The 18,097-nt window shown below is 32.7% G+C and overlaps 1 pseudogene; it reads right to left on the bottom strand.

Moving 5' to 3' along the window:
• Positions 1-12: 12 nt before the first annotated feature.
• On the bottom strand, positions 13-7,221 carry LOC121257519 (annotated as a pseudogene).
• Positions 7,222-18,097: the final 10,876 nt, after the last annotated feature.

Here is an 18,097-nt window from a genome sequence, read left to right on the forward strand (position 1 = left end):
AGAAACAGATCATGCATTAAAAATTATCCATTCAAAAATTACTTGCGGTTCCCATTAATGCATGAAGATAGTTCCCACCCTGGGTTACTTGCACTCTACTGTACAGTATGTAATGTACTTTCAATACAGTTATAGGCTGTTCTTCATATATATATTTTGATGCATAGTCATTTCCTGTTTATCTCTTGGTACTAGGCTTGTTCTATGTGCTTCTTGGGGGATCAGAGAGAAACAGAGCAAAACGAAGGCTACAGAAATAGTTGTTGGAATATGTAAACTCTACAGTATAAGAACTAGGCCTCCATGCTGTGATTACCCTCAGTTTTGTGATCACTTGAACTCACTTCCCTTATCATAATGCTCTGAATGAAGGCAATCATCTGCATGAAAGCATGTGATTTGTCAAGTGCATTCATAAAACAATTAACATTCTGCCAAAAGATAAAAAGTTAAAAATATTGAATAATCAGCTCCCTAGCCATGTAAAAGCGAGTGCGTTTCGAAGACAAGACACGACACGATTTGATTTACATGATAAATTTAAAATTAAATTTTTTACAAATCAAATACTACTGTCATGTCAATGACATAGAAGGTGTCATTCACACCGACTTATAAATATAATTTTTATTAGTTAACAACTCACTACAAAAACCCAGATATACAGCTGGACTGCCATTCTTCACTGCTGGAATATGACCGATACCCCTATTGTGTTTTCGTACGTAACTTTAACCTTGTACCATTAGCTCTTAAAGTAAGAAAAATTCACTTAAAAGTAAGAAAAGTTCATACCGTGGCAAGCCCAATGCACATTATACTGAAACCAGGGAAGTAGAACGGTGCTCCTTCAGACAGGAACAGAGCTGGATGGATGGCAGGAAAATTTGTCAATTTGAATTGCTTTTATCTATAATAATAAAAGTCTTTTTTTTTTCTTTTTTTTTTTTTTTTTTTTTGAATTGTAATTCTTCAATATCCCACGTACCTGCTAGAGGGCTAAAAATTAATGGAGAAACAATGTTGGCAAAGGAACTTATGCCAGAAATGCATCCTTGAGCCTTCCCCTGACATGCATTTCATCTTTTTTTCAGTTAACAAAATGAAAAATGCTGTGATATGCGAGACCAATAAAGGTGGAGCTGGAGATCAGGATATAGGAAATAGGTGTCAGGACAGAGGCCGACGAGATCACAAATATATAAACAAAGCCCCCTACTCTGCAATGCTACCTGCTCATTGGCCCCAACTTGTTTCGAAACGATGCTGCGTAACTGTATCAGTAAATTTCATGAACATTTTTAGTACAAGCGTAATGAAGCTAGCTAGCTTTTACCAATATTTAGAAAAGAAGTAAAGAACATTACGCTTGGTTGCACGAAGACAGTGAAGATCGAAAAAACTGTACATGCATAGGGAACCTGCATATGTTGAACTTCTTTGAGGATATATGAATCAAGAGAGACACTTAGAAAGAAAAGAATCAGATTCATTATTTTTAGTACATGATATGCATGCAATTCTATAGTGAGGTATTAGCCTATTAGAGAAGAAGCACAGGACTTGGTTGGAGAAGGATTACCCATACTGACCAAGCTATGCTGTTGAAAAACATCTGCATCAAATCGGGAAACAGTCAGTTGTATGCTTGATAAACAATTACAACCTCACTTGACAGCTCGCAGAGATAAAAACACACAAATGGCTGCATGGAAACCATGCGAAATAGAGAGGATAGGCCAGGCACATACGTTTGCACAGCCCATTAAGAGACCTATGGAAAGCAACTTCTGCTCTCCAATAACAGGTGCCAATATGGGCATGAATAGCAGCTTCAGGATTCACAAGTTTTCATGAGTACAGAGATGGAAACCCAAAATAAAATAGAAGTGAGTAGTATTCATGAGGGAACAAAACGTTAAAAAAAAAAAAAAAAAAAAAAGGATGGATTAAGATGCTGAGAAAATTAAATAAGCAGGGTGTAGAAGAATGGTGTTTTGTAAAGCATAGTACCTGTGAAATGGTCCCTGCAACTCCTAAAATTAACATTAGATCAGCAAATTGGTTTTTGTTGAAGTGGAAACGGGCCTTTAGGAAGTACTGCATGGAGGAATTTGATGGCATTATTAGAAAGATAAGCTTCTCAAGTGACATTAGATCATGCTACAGACAAACAACTTTTGTTCATTTTTTTTTGTAGAATCTCCGGCCAGGATTCTCTTATCCATTGGTCAACTACGTATTGTACACGCTCCATTAATGAATAAACTGCGCGGATCTTTGGTTTTCCAATGGGACTTTTTTCCACAAATTAATCTACTAAGTATAGCCTTACTCTTGAGACTCATTCAAGAGTTTTGACGACCTTCTGCTGCACCATCCATGCATGTAATTAATTAAGGTAATCAAATAAACAAAAACCCTCCTCCTGCATCCTTATGCCCTTAATATAAATGTAATATTTTGATGTTAAAGAACGAACTCATGTACCAGTAACGTAGCTAGTATTCCACCGTCTGCAAGACTATTGAAGAAGGAAACAACTGTCGCTTGTGAAAATGTCACGCTGCGATACAATGACGTTTGATAAATTTAATTCGCACTACGTAAGAAATAATATATAACAGCTTGTAATCAACAAGCATGCTCACCACTGCAACAGTCACACAAATACAAGGGCAATTATGCAGTCTTACCTACTCCTCCTCAGGCAGATCAGATCCCCAATTGATGGAATCCTCTTAAAGGCCAGTGACGTATTTTGTACACGATCATCATCATATTTAAGATCATCCGGTTCTCCCTTCAAGATCGGCTGCCTTAAACCATCCCCATTGGGTATGCTTTCCTTAAGAAAAATTCTCATATAAACTGCTGCAAGGATTGACACGACCGCAGCAACCTGGATCGAAAAATGTAATTGGTTACAAATCGCAATCAACCGGTAGCCATAAAGGCTAAAGCCAAGCATACAAAATTACTGATCATTTCAAGGAGAAATTCAAGTCATGAGCAAGGGCAGACAACCTGAAACGTAGAAGCAGTGGAAAGAAAACGAGCCACTAAGGTTCCACATACAAATGCAGCTGAACCTACCCCAGCTAGAATTCCGAATGCTGATGCCCTTTGTCTTTCTGGGATGTTATCTGCCTGAGAATAAAAAAACATAAACAGTTTTCAAACTGAAGATTTACATACATGCATGATTCTAGTAACCTCTTTTTTCGAGGGGTTTTTTTTTATTTTTTTGTTGGGGTTTGAAGGAAGAAGAAATGCTTGAAACAGCTCTTGTTTTCGAATGCTGCTAGTGTGCGATGATCAACGAGAACCTTGGCTATCCCAGTTCCTCGTTACAAATTAAGAATGCAAGCCCATACATATTAGCATTCTCTTTAGCTTACTCTAAAATTCAATAGCCTCTTAAAAATTCAATGGTTAAACAACTAAAAGGCACGAGCTAAGATGGATATAATAATCAATGCATGCAGGAGTCAAACAGAGGACAAAATTAGTAAGCGTTGTGACCGTACGAGGCAGAAAATGAGAAAGATCGAAACTCCTATTGACATGCTTAAAAGCTGATCATGTGAATAAAGGAGCAAAACTCATAAATGCTTATAATGCTTAAGTAATTGATACTGAGATAGATAACTTTAATAAAAATTAATAACGCCCATTTAATGGTACTATCGTATCCTAGCTTGTTTTATCCCAGAAAATAGCATGGTAAGCTGCTAGCTTCGATGGTTGTGTTAGCCTTTTTTTTTTTTTTTTTTTTTTGAGAGAGAGAGATTATCATAGCTTATTATTGTTGTACCAGCAATAATGGATGGGCTTAATTTATTTCTTTGGGGGTAATTACCAGGTAAGCAAGAGCAAGACAATTGATGCTGCCTTCGCTGGCCATGGCAGTGAGAGTCCTCAACACGAAGTACGCATAGAAGAAGTTGGTCGTCCTGCTATATGCCAATATTACTGCATGCATGCAGATCGATCATCATATCACAAAAGTTTCAGAGCATTAATTAATAGAGAAATTCTATGTATCAGTTACTATTTACTTTTATATCCCACACCTATAGTTTTTTTTTTTTTTTTATAAGGTGTGAGTATTTTTCATAGGATGTGAGAATATTTTTCATAGAGTGTGAGATAATTAATAATGACTAATGAAAAGAATTTGTCCTGTACGTAATGTGAGTGCAGTACCAAACGATAGAAGAATTTAATCCAACAAATTAAGGTCAATAGATCATGATATTATTAATATATATTAATTAGATTAATACTATACATCAGTCATTATTCATTTTCTCATTCCACATCTATAAATTTTTCATAAAATATGAGTATTTTTTATAAAGTATGAAATATGAAATGATGAATAGTGACTGATTTCTCTTTAAATAAACATGATAAAGCTCCTGCTCCGCTTGGGGGCTCTTGTTGGGCTCTAGCATGTGTTTTTTTAATTTTTTTTATATAGATTTTTTTAACACTTTTAAATATTTTAAAAAATAAAAAAATCACAACATTATTAAAAAATATTTCTTTAATCACGAAGTAAAATAAAAAATAAAAAAAAAAATCCAATGGGAGCTCCCAATAGGAAGATTAATATTTTTTTATTTTTTTTTATTTCGTGATTAAGGAAATATTTTTTAATGATGTTCTACATTTATTTTATTTTTTAAAAATATTTAAAAGTACTAAAAAAATTTATGTAAAAAATAATTTTAAAAAATACATATAAAAAAAAATACATACAAGAGCCTAACGGGAGCCACGGTGACTGTAACATTATACAAATAAAAAAGCAGATGCATGTCATGTCCAACAATATTGTAAAGAAAAATGGAGTGGTAATTGGCACAACAAACCAAAATGCACGCAAACCACCCTACACACAATCAATGTATGTAGAAATATCATCATTATTGATGGTAAGTTTTGTCAATATAGCTATTAAGGTTTGATGGTCCACCAAAAAGTTACATATATCCAGACCGACAGAAATAAATGACCCATTCGTATCAAGATTTTTCCGTCAAAAGTCATCAAGAAGGGCTGGCGGGACCCAACCATCCTCCGAAAACAACATTTCCCCAAAAGGATAGAGACAAAAAAAAAAAAAAAATGATAAATGGTAATAGGTCCGCAAAAACACTAACGACGTTACCAGCAACATCATGAAACGACAGTACTACCTATAATGTAATGCGAAGGGCAACAAAAACATATCAGGCAATGGATGCGATCGAGACCGCATGCAGTACCTAGTGGAATAATGGAGATGGTCATGGAAGTGTGAGTAATGCCTTCCTCCCGTACTCGTCCGACAGATTCCCAATCAGTGGCGTGATTATCATCGCTCCCAATCCTATTATCTGCATCCAGTGCACAGCTACTCATATTGGACTGAGGAATGATATATTCATAACATATTACATAACATATTATATAATAATATTATAAAATGAAAATAATTTTATGAAATAATATTATTTTTATAAAATATTTTAGAAAAATATCTATCATTTAAAACATAATTATATAAAATATTATAAAAAAATATTGTGTTTAAATCATTTCCGACTATTACCAGCTGGCTTCTTTTGTTTTTTTCTTAAAATTAAAAGTAGAGACTCACTAGCAACTATTTACTGGATAATAAATGCCGTCTTCCAAATTTGCCTAAACATATATATATATATATATATATATATATAGATCCAAATTCAATAGCAACAAAGTATATCGGAAATAGTAGTTATTTAGTTTGATTTTTTTTTTTAAATTTTATACCCTACAATCACATCAATAAATGAATGAGTGTTGTCAAATTGTCCATTATAAAAGTGGAGTGGGGTGCACTAATATGTGTAATTTACAACTTACATAGTGCTCCGCACAACTTATAAGAAAATTGTTCATTGATGTTAATTATTTTTTTATTAAAATAAATTTATTTTCATCGTAAATAATTTATTTTATTATAAATAATTTATCATAAATGTTCAATTTTCTTCTAACGATGTCTAACTAGCTATTTGATTCTATCGTTCATACGTAGCGTACAAGATAGAAAAATATCCCCACTTAGCTCGTTCACAAGTCACCGATCGAATTAAAGGAAAAGAGACACTCTTTCGGCGAAATGGCAAAACTGCCCTTCCCCGCAACTTCGGAAAAGCAAGCAAAGAGTTCTGAGCTCTTTACTCTCCGATCTCTGCTTCTCTCTCACAGTCACAGCTAGCGTTTCTCAAGTGATGCAGGAAAACTGAACAAAAGCTCTCCAAAAAAATATCTAGCTGAGTGCAGTTTTCCAGCTACCATTCGATCTATTTACTAACTACTTAATCCCAAACTTGGGGGAATTAATTACTATAAAAAGAAATGGACGAATTTGGATGGCTATGATCAGTAGACAACCTAGTAGGTTTGAAATTTAGTTAGGATCGAAAACAGACAGACGACATTCATGGCTTTCCAAATTACATGTACGTACGTTCACGTCCGCACATTTAAACGAAGTACTCCAATTAATTAGTTCTTCTTTAGAAGCTTTGATTGTTTCTCGATCGAATAACAAGCAAAACTTGCAATCTTGCGTACCATGCTTATAAAAATTGCGAGTTTTCGACGTTGGGTTAATTGTGCGCAGATGGTGTTTGAGAAAATTCGAGATTTTTTGTGCGTGTAAAGATCAGTGTTGGGGGGTCGTTAATTTAACGAAGGAGATTCATAAAGAAATGAAGAGAGCTATCGATCGCATGAATGAACAAATTAAGAAGGCAACAATCGGTAAATTATAAATAGATTGTATATACATACCGCCTGTTGGGAACCAGTGAGGTAAATTGCAAGGGAGCACTGATCCTGACCAGGGCAAAGAGCCAGCATGGTGACATCGGTAATGGATGGTACCACCATTAAATTAGCAAAGCTTGAGAGGAAAACTGTCACCAAGAGGTGGCTCAAATCTCCCAACTTCTGATCCATCTCTCTCTCTCTCTCTCTCTCTCTCTCTCTTTCTCTCTCTCTCTGTGTGCAGAAGAAGGCGTACGTTGCTAGTCCTACACTCTACGCGAAGAAATACTCCTCCATTTGAGATATGAATGTTCCACCATTGTTATGTGTCTTTTGCTAATAATTTCTTCTCATTTACATAAATGCGTTTCGCTTGTATTTGAGACACAGACAGAGAGAAGGAGACAAAGGCTGATGCGGTTGGAAAATGATACCATGCCGCTTAATTTGCATACTTAATTTCATCGTTCATGTGTTTAATTTTAAAAAAAAATATTTTTATTTAATAATTAAAAAAATAACTATTAATACATTGACGTTTCTTTTTTATTTTTAAAAATATTTAAAAAATAATTTTTTTAAAAAAGTACAATTTACAAAAAAAAGGCATATATAGTAGCACTACCCAACGCGGTTAGTCCCGGCAGCAGGTCCTTTTCTCAGTAAATTTTAGTTTTTACCCAATTAAGCTGTTGTAATTTTAAATTGACTGAATTCAACTGCGGTTAGTGCCCAAAAGGACAGCACATACCTACGGAGATCAATTGGATGATGAAATATTTATGTGGATACAAAATATATATATATATATAGAGAGAGAGAGAGAGAGAGAGCAGTGATACACCAAGGTACAGCACGAGATGAGTCTGATAAGAGTAAAATAATTATTTTTTTATACTTTTAATATTTTTTAAATAGAATATTTATAACATCATTAAAAAATACTTCTTGAATTACTAAATAATAAAAAAATATTGAGACCCAACTCCCGGTGAGAATAACATTTATATATATATATATATATATATATATATGTATATTGTAATAAATATCACTAAATAATTTGATCGATCTACAGCTAGTAAAGTTTGTTCATAGAACAAAAATAATGATGCGAATTAGCCACGAAATGTAGGTCATTGCAAAATTATTAGTAGCAAAAGCTCCAACTTTTTGTAGCGGAAGAAGGATCTTTTAACAAACTAGCAAAACGAACAAAAAAAAAAAAAAAAGAGAAAATGTTGTAACGATATGTATGAGAAAATCTTAAGTTATATCTATATCTACCTTTACACAACAACTTTTTCAAAGAGTAAAACTAATTCTACTTATTTCTTTCTTTCGCTAGATTGAAGAACTGCATAAAAAGTACCAAATATAAAAAATAACAATTTTATTTTAAAACGGAAATGAGTGTGCCAACCTGATTCTCCCATTTGAAAACAAAGCCTTATGCCACTTAGAACAAAGGAACTTGGTGTAACATATTTCAACATTAGTGATGTGTTTAACGTCAATAAGCTGGTTTAAAAGTAAAATTTCTCAAAGTCCATATAATTAATCTATTAATTACCAAGCTCATTTTGAAAAGGTCAAGAGTTACCAACTCCGTGAATTAGCTTGTTATTTGCAGTTCCAATATTTTTAATGAGAGTGATGCGCTAGTCACGTAAAATAGAACAAATTTATATTTTGTATTTATGATCAGTGCATAAACAGTACAATTATTTTGGCTCCCTCCGTGTTTGATCCTGTCCTTCCTTTCGGCAACTTTCATATGATGAAATGCTTTTCAAATAAATAAATGATATGTATAATTGTGGAATGCACAAGCGTCTTGTAATTTTTTTAAAAAAAATTAGTAAATATGAAATCTATATGAAAAATATAAATTAATTTTTTAATAATAGATCTTATTATTTTTTAAAAGAATTGTACGACGCTTACTCACTCCACGACTGGATATAACATTATTTAAATTAAATTATTTTATTAAAAAGAACGTGGAATTAGTTTTTCTCCTCCTTCATAACAAAGACCGGAATTCAATTTGGGCATGGCCTATGGACCAAGTAAATTGCAAGTTTTGTTTTCTAAGCACGTAGATTGCAAGTATTATATCAAAAGTGGGGTTCCTTTGTTTTCCATTGTGTACATGTATCGTCTTGGGCTTGTTTGTGTGGAGCCCGATCTGACCGTTTGACCCTTGGTCCAACCCAACCTGCAAACTAGGGCTTATTAATCTGACCTGACCCGCTAATTAGGGTTTAATATAAATTGTATTAAGCTATTGTACAGCGTTATATCTTTGATCTTTCCTCTTAATAAAATTTTCTACAGTTCAACAGACGCACATTGTCGAATCACATAAATCTTATATTTGTATGTAATTGATTTCATTTTACTTTACTTTCTCTCTTATCATTCGTAACGTATCTCTCAAATGAGAATGAACGAGAATACCCTATTTTAATTTCCAGACCCCATCATATATATGCTCATTTTGTTGGCAAAACACTAGAGCTTAATTAGACATGATTCGATATGCCATGATTAATTGATCAACTCAATAAATTAAATTCAGCAACTCGTTTTTTATTTTATAAAATGTTGTGAGTTTTTGTTTTTTGTTTTAACAAAATAAGAGGGCTAGCTGTATGTGCCCCGGCCATATATAATTTTATTAATATTTCCTATATAATCGATCCTGATCATCATTAGGCCATGACCTGATTAATTTCTCTATACACGTCTCATGATAATTAAACAAAACGTTCTACAGCCGACTTAATTAATTGTAATATACGAGTAGTTTTATATATATTGGATGCTAGCTGCGTACGTATTCAGACAAATTATACCGAAGAATCAATATTTATATGATCCCCACCTAATAAAATCATTTGAGGCCTTAATCTAGATCATCATGATCTGGAAATGTTCAATGCGTAGCTAATAATGTCATGCGTGCGTGTGTGTGTGTGTGTGTATATATATATATATATATATATATATATATATATATATTCCTCATGATCATGATGCGTACGCGTCGTTTCATCAAAATGCATCGCAACAACAGGAACTGCATGTGCGTGAGGCGTTTGTGGGTCAAATGTTAAGTTGTTTAATATTCTTTTTTGGGTCAAATATTGTTAAGCTTTGTTTATTCAATAAATAAATAAATCGTGATAACCAAAAAAGTCCATATAATTAATCAACCAACGTCGTCCTAATTGATCTGTTCATATATATATATATATATATATATCATTGGGGATCATCATTCTTTAAAGCTTAAAAACAAGCTGGAGCTTCTCATGCATGGCCAATCAGTTGAAGGACGTTGGAGCAACCATGGTGTTACCGGAGACAAGATTTCGCCAGTTTAGAGCTGCTCGGAATCAAAAAAATAATGCAGGGAGCATGAATTTGATGGAAAACATTGTACATGATGTGAATGGTGGAGGTCGTGTTGTTTCTTCATTCGTTGATCATCATGAGGAAGATGGAGTTGTGAGGATGAAGATTATCGTCAAAAAGCAAGATATAGAACAAGTGCTACAAGTGCTGAGATTTGGAAAGACTAGCAAAGCTCACGACCAACCAATATCGGTGTTTAGGCCGCCGCCGGCCTCCTCCCTGTCTGCAGAACAACGCCTAATTAATCTTTTGCAGAAAAAGCGTCTTTCGAGAGCCAATAATATTATTGGAGCGAAGCTACAGGGAAGCCGCTCGAGTTGGAATCCTGCACTCCAAAGCATCCCTGAAGAGCTTCAAGCTAATTAACTACTGCGCGCATTTCTTATAATTCCATGTTCTTAATTGTATTTAACGAACACATTATTCATCTTAATTAGATAGTTTTGCTTACATCCACAATATCAGCATGCAAATTCTCTTGTACGTGCTGTCTCAATCCTCTACAAGAAAAATGAGTATTTGTGATAAGTTATTTATTATAAAAATGTTTATTAGCGATAAGAATTATAAAAAATAATTTGTAATAAATAAGATTTTTCTTGCCGACCGACGTCATGAAATAAGAAATATTGGTGCAGCCAAATTTTAATTTTTTTTTTTTATTCTCTACTTAATTTAGTGAATGTTATAATTATTTTGAGTAGTTCTAACCGCGGCATTGCATCTCGCGGTCTAATTAAGGAATGTGATATTAGGGAAAAAAGTGGAATTAATAAAGGGAAATTAATTAAGAACATATATATAAAATGCATGGTTAGCTGCATGCACGCTTAAAATTGAGTAATTTACCTTTGGAAAATTGAAATTACAGTAATATTGGATAAACGACGGGAACGTACAGGTGGTGCGCGCGATGTTGTAATTAGGAACCTAACGGAGCAAAAACCAGGAAGAAGGAAAGAACTGTAAAAAAAAAAAAAAAAATCATTGACAAAGCAGATAACCGATCGCCATCGATCCAGCACAACCAACGTACAACAACCTTAATTACCTGTCTGAAATTACAATATAAAAACCCTTAGTTTAACGATCCCTTAACCATGGCAACCCTAATTTTGACCATGATTATGCAGCTAATTGAGATCAATTAATTAATGGGATTTTGTATGACAACAATTAATTAAGCAAAAGTTCTTCTACTAACCTGAGTATACACCAGACCCCGATGTTGAAAGAAAAAATTAAAAATAAAAGCAATGGTGTATGCAGCTTGCTTAATAGAATTTTTCATTAAGCAATACATACAATATCTCAAATAATTACGGGATCAATTGGGAATGCTTTCACAAGGGATATACTCTTTAAATTAATTGAAGGGGATATTATATCTTAGGCCTAGATAAACTAAGCACAGCCTATCAAAAGGCCCCCACTAGAAGATAACAGAATGAGAAATAAAAAAGAAGAGACAAGAAGGGGACAACAGCTAAGGAATGACAGGGTTCGAGAGTAAATAAGAGAATGAGACATAAATGAGAGGAGATATCATGTGACATAAAGGAACAAAGGGTAGAAGATAAAAGGGGAAGGAACGGGACGACTTGGAGGGGAGACTTTAACATCCCCTGGGGCTTTTTCAATCTCACAACCAGAGCACCAAACTAGACAAGGCCACCATCAGAAGATAAACATCTGATCTCCATTTATACAGTGAGGATGAGAGACTAAGAGAGATTGTAATACAATTATATTATAGTGGATTCTCCATCTCCAAACTCTCGTAGATGTAGGCATTATGTCGAATCATGCAAATCTATATGTCTCCATCTCTTTTATGTCCCTGCATTTATTCCTATTAACTGTCATGGATGTAGACACGGACACCGTATAGCCGCACCAGACTACCGTCGTGAGCTCTGAACCACACTGACCAAGGCTCGAATCACCATAGCAAGCTAGGAATGACTATTTCTCCCTTTTTGACATGTTGTGCTATTTTTAGGCATTAACACTAATTAAACCATATCTAATTACATTTGAAAACGTCCACTTTAATTTGGATGTGTGAAATTAATTATGGCACTTATAGAATATATATATATATATATATATATATATATATTGAGATTACTCAAGTATCTCTATAATGCAGTGGAAATATCTACCAATTCACTCAATAAATTGATTAATATTCAAGCATGCAATTAATTTACTAATTAAATAATAACATAAAATAAATAAATTACATAACACTAAGATTGATATTGAAGGGAAACCATTTAAAGAACTCTTTAAAGGTAAAACCTTACGGGACAGCCAAATCCAGGAAAGTCAATCTTATTATTTGAAAATCAATTACAAGTACTCATCAATTACAAAACCTTTGCAACTTGACTCTTTTACTTGCCCAGACAAATGACCCGTTTGTCTTCTACCGCGCGGTAGCAGCCAAAACCTCTGACGATCTTCAAATATTGTATTTCCTCCTAGAACTCTAGGGGCTGAAGTCCAATCACACGATCCTCCACGGTCGAAGCACGGTCACACTCAAAGAGAGATCATAAAAATGAAAATTCACTAAGGAATTTTCTCACCAAACAATGTACTAGAAAGTGCTTTAGAAAATATGTAGATCTAAATCTCTTCATATCCTAACCAGTAGAATCTCTTAAATAAACTATCTGGAAAGTGTTCCAATTTCAATAGGATTCTACTGACGGATAGAATTTGTAGCGAAGATGTCTCCTGACAGATTGCTGACATGTCGCGATAATTCTTCTTTGCAGTAACTGAAATCTGCTCAGCTTCTGTTCTGAATAAGTGCAGATCCTTATGGACTCGAATTTCATATTGATGACTTATCTAAACAACCTTTAAGACTTCTAGATAGACACAATATTGTTATAGATAAAATCAATAATTATTTTACATTCATCCATAATTACAAACTTAATGATATGATAAATTCTATCATTTTAGTCACCTAATCCTATACAAAATTATCAACTTAATCACCTAATCCTAATCAAACTTTTACATCTATATACATATATAATATATATGTGATGAAAATCTCGAAATGATGCATGGTAATTAATTGGTCTTCGAATTTAATAAAACTAGTGGCGCATGATGATCCGTATCATATATGATTTTTTTTTTTTTTTTTTAATTCTGCTTAAAATTAACCTAATTTTAGAGTACTGATTTGCTGAATGTGACATTTTTCAATTACCGTATAACTGCAATGGATTAGACGTACAAGAAAGAAAACAACGCGTTATTATATATAGAGGAATTATAAATTAACGTATGAAAGTGCTCCAGAAATTTAAAATTCTAAATTGTTTGATTATATTAACGTACAAATCATTCTCAACAAATAAAGATAATTATGGTACGTAGCACTAATATTAGTAAACAACAGAAGATATATATATATATATATATGAACAGAATCATATGGCATGTGTTTTAATTTATCAGTTTAAACACAATCACAGATCAGTACGTATCTGCATATATCTACTAATAATATATACGATTAGTAAAATAATTAAAAGTCCACAACAAACTTTGAATAAGTACTCATGAGAGATTCAATGGACAGAGATGAACTCCCATGGATGCATCATTCAAGAGTTTTAGTCGGCACCGACTTCAGAAAGAATGAATAAGTAGTAGTACTTGAAGGTTGCAGATAAAGGCAAGGTGCCCTCGAAAGGAGGATTCCAACTTCAAATTGGAGCAAAAGCCTTGAATTTTCGAATTCATTTCATCCAATTAATTAAATATTACACGTGTTGTACTTACTTATTGAGGATGAGTATTAGAGATATAAATAATAAAATCTACTTAATTTCATCCATTTATTTTAAAATAAATAGTGATTTTACAATGAGTAGTAGGATTGTTTCTCTCATTGAAGAAGAGGTTTTGAGGATTTATAAGATGGTTGCGAGAAAGGACTTCAACCAATTGCTGGAATCGATGAGAGATGGCAATGTTCCACTCCAAAGCATCCCAAGAGCGTTAAGAGCTTGAACCAGTTTTTTTAGAATACTAATACGCTAAAGCATTCATATCATATATTACTTATGTGATATAATTTAATTTAAAAAATAAATTTTAAAATTTTAATTTTATAAATCAAATAGTATTATTTAATTGACGTAGATGATGTGTTATTCACACATCTTTGAGAATAGAATAATTGTTTTTTGTATATCAATTTTGTTTATTAATGATAAGAAACTCAATATGAATGTTTGTTGAGACTCGTGCCTTTTTTAATTTAATATTTAAATGATAGTTATCTTAATTACTAGATCATAGAACTTCATATGTACGAACTAATTGCTTTTTAGCACAGGTCCTCATGATTAAAAATATGCAACAAAAAGATTGTGATCATTAAGCCAAGTACCTCGATTTTCTCTCCCATCAATATGATATTCTTTAGCCACATTTCGAGATGATAATCTAAGCTAATTATTAGTTCCCCTTCGATTGCTAGCTAGATGGCTCATTATTTTCGTGGAGATCACAAAGACATACAAGAACATGAATGTAAAATGCTATTTGGATAATGGAGTGAGATAAGATGAAATAAAAGTTGAATAAAATATTATTAAAATATTATTTTTTAATATTATTATTATTATTTTGAGAATTAAAAAAGTTGACTTTTTTATTATATCTTATGAAAGAATTTGAAAAAATTATAATGATGAGATGATATGAACTACTTTTACTATCTAAACGGGATCTAAATCCTTATAATGTATATATTTTTCTAAGAAAAAATTAGATTATAAACTATGAATAAAGATACGAAACTCACATATATATATATATATATATATATATTATATATGTTCATAGTTTATAATGAATATCTACCTAACAAGCAATTTTTGTTTTTCTTGAAGTAATTTTTTTTCTTTTAAAGATGGAGAGTATTAAGAAATTAAAGGAACGTTAGTGGGCCTTTTAATAGGCGGATTTATCAACATTCTCAGCCCAAGAAAATGCTTTCTTCCCAAAGGGTTGAAAGTGATCCAATTAGCAAAGTTGTGCCGCACAAAAATTAGCCATTTAGTCCGTTGAATGGGCCAGTCCTCTTCAAGGAGAGATCAGTTGTAGAAGCTTCGGCTATAGCTATATGCATGCAAAACTCGGGGATAAGGCGGGTTTGGATGAGCCATAAAATTTTTATTTGATCTCATTCTATCTTATTTCAAGCATAATTTAAATATAAAATTTTTAAATTAATTATTTCAACTTTTTCAAACTAATAATTATAACTTTTTTAAACTTTCAAATAAAAAAATTATCAACCTACATAAAGAGTAAACTCTTGAAAACTCTTGAAGCGGCTTCAAGAGTAGTTGTAGCCACGAAAGGGGTGAGCTAAGGGGGTTGAGGGCCAAAGAGAGAGAGTCAAGCCCCTGATTCAAAATATCTCGTTCGCGGGGGGGTGGGGGTTATGTTTCTAATGTACAATATTGTTAAGATTTATGCTAGCGTGCCGTCCAACTTTGACAGCTGGGCATACCCGCTAGCATAAAGTTATTTTTTTATTTTTATCTTATTTTCCTTTTTACATTTTTTTAATATTTTAAAAAAATTAAAAGATATATATACCAAGACATTAAAAATCATTTTCTTAATCATTAAGTAAAAAAATTAAAAAATAAATAAATATATGAGCGGTCAAAATGAGAGGGCAAATTCAGGCGGCATACTAGTATTTTCCTTTTGTTATTGTAGGCATTGTAAAATGTAAGGGGTTTTTCCTCCCTCTGTCTTAGCAGGTCTGAGAAGGGCAACTGAGGGAAGAAGAAGCGAAGGCCCAGTCTAGAACAAGTAGACTCTTCGACCCAGCTCACGGGTAGTCTCCCTTGGATGCAATCTCCATGAAGGAGGTATTGCAAAATGTTGGGGGATGGGACTCAATGGACCGCCAAGGATGCCAGTAAGATAAGACAAATTGAGAAACTATGCTGCATTAATGGCACCACTACCCTAACAACATGCTACATTAACGAAGCCATCGCAAAGGCACGCCACATTGAAAGACTGACAAAAGGAACACTTAAAGGACACGGACTCCATGGAGGGAGACACGATCTGTCTTCCAAGACTCTTGGTATAAATAGCAACTCTCAATTACAATAAACTCTCTCTGATTCCTAGACTCTCTCACTTATTTACAAACTTTTAAAAGATAATATTAACTTTGGTATCAAAGGCTCCCCAACTCCAAGGACACTCTCTCCTAACTGCTTTCTTCTTTGTTTTCGTAAACCCAATTCTAAAAATTTGAGTTGCTGGAACTAAGTCAAATAGTATACGAAACACAACGTTAACATGCATGATTTATCATTTTATAGATGGGTTTCCCAAATTTAATGAAAAGCAGGGCCCATTCCGTTCATGGGTTGGGTGGATTTTGTGTTCAATTGTTCCCTAAGATAAAAGAGAGGCCGCAACCCAATGAAAGCACCCTTGTCTCCCTCGTCGAGGAAATGGTTAAAACTTAACAAACGACAAGTCATATAAACAGTTATTTTTGTAAATTTTTTGTGCATTTTATTAATAAGATTGGCTAAAATAATTATTTTATAATTAAAAAAAGTGATGCAGTCAATCATATTAATAGAATAGACAAAGAATATACAAAAGTTCCTACATATAAAATTTTTGATATATATACATACACATAATTGTCAATTTGTTATCAGTCAAGCATGTTAAAACTAGTTTTAACAGAGGAAGTACACAAAACCAGAAAAGAACATGCTTTGTACGCATGATCAAATAAAAGAAATTTATAAGAAAGAATTTGTGAATAATAATAAAATAATTTAAGTTATGATGTTTTATAAGTTTTAGGAAATTAGAGATAAAAAAAAATTTATAAAGTAAAAATATTATTATAATATAATTTTTTAATATATTATATATTTTTTGAGATTTGAAAAAAATTGAATTTTTTTTTTTTTTTGTATTTTTTTTGAAAGTTTGAAAAAAATTATAATGATTAATTTGAAAAAATTGTAATGATTAGTTTGAAAGTATTTGTATTTGAGTGATATTTGAAAATGAAAAATAAAATGAGATAGAGATAGAGATGAAAAATATTAATAAACATCCCCAATCTTATTATGCTATGAAATTTGCAATCGGTGAGAAACGAGTAATTTGATTTAATTAGCGGCCTTTCTGAGAAGCAGGGAGGAGTTTTAAGAGCTCTTTCATTCAATATTTCTACCAAAAAAAAAAAAAAAGTGTGTGACGTGGTTCTGCTAAATAGAATTTTTGGAATTAAAAACGTGAATTCTATTAGGAAACTGCCACCTTAATTAGCTCTGTAAAGCAAGAACTTTTGACGAGCACTCACCTCGTTGGTTAGTCGTAAACGTGAAGACCGACTCCAAAAGTAAGAGTGAAAATTAGAGGCAGTATTAAAGTCAACCGATGCTGACAATTTCTTGACGCCCTATTGGCCGAGTTTTATGGCAATAATGGAAGAAAAGACTTCTATTATTTTTAAGCCCTTATATAATATATTATTTATTATTATTCACAAAAAAATGTAAAAAAATCAGATTTTTTTTTTTCACAATAGATTTTTTTTTTTTTTGATATTTCAATAAATAGATTTATAAATAAAATCTAATTCCTTAAAAAATGTCGTAGTCATGGAAGACATGGCATGTGCAGTAAGTCCATGTTATTGAATTTGATACAAATGCCACCATGCATGGGCATGCTAGCTTGTCCCACTTGCCATTCTCTATACAAATAATCTTAAAATAGTTATTTTATTCATAAGTCAAGTATGAAGAACACATCATCT

The sequence above is a fragment of the Juglans microcarpa x Juglans regia genome, chromosome 3S (assembly GCF_004785595.1).
Source record: "Juglans microcarpa x Juglans regia isolate MS1-56 chromosome 3S, Jm3101_v1.0, whole genome shotgun sequence".
NCBI classification, from domain to species: Eukaryota; Viridiplantae; Streptophyta; class Magnoliopsida; order Fagales; family Juglandaceae; genus Juglans; species Juglans microcarpa x Juglans regia.